Source organism: Austrofundulus limnaeus, unplaced genomic scaffold (assembly GCF_001266775.1).
Source record: "Austrofundulus limnaeus strain Quisiro unplaced genomic scaffold, Austrofundulus_limnaeus-1.0 Scaffold17161, whole genome shotgun sequence".
In the NCBI taxonomy this organism is placed as follows: domain Eukaryota; kingdom Metazoa; phylum Chordata; class Actinopteri; order Cyprinodontiformes; family Rivulidae; genus Austrofundulus; species Austrofundulus limnaeus.
Window position 1 is genome coordinate 1 of NW_013969563.1, and position 340 is coordinate 340.

General features: G+C 54.1%; 1 pseudogene; it reads right to left on the bottom strand.

The window, feature by feature from the left end:
* Positions 1-35: 35 nt before the first annotated feature.
* Positions 36-340, bottom strand: LOC106512824 (coagulation factor X pseudogene; annotated as a pseudogene).

Genomic DNA, 340 nt, shown 5'->3' on the forward strand with positions numbered 1-340 from the left:
ACGGTTTGAGCAAACCTGTCAGTTTGGTGTCGAACCTTCAGGCAGACAGCTCTGCCCGTCGCTCTGTAGTTTGAATCCCGCCATGCACGAGCAGGTGAAGGAGTTGAAGGCCGCCGTGCACAGCTGGTGACACGCCATGGGGCCGTCGGTTGGACACTCGGACATTTCTGAGACACAGGAAGTGGTTTGTTTTACATTATGAAACTTCTATCTCCTGAAAATGAGGGTCCATGAACGCACCGTGGTGCCTGCTCTCATAGACGCCGTCCTCTGTGGGTGTGGTCACACCTGGTGTGTTGGGTTGCGAGTCGGTTAATGTCTGTTTTCCAACTTCAGGCGC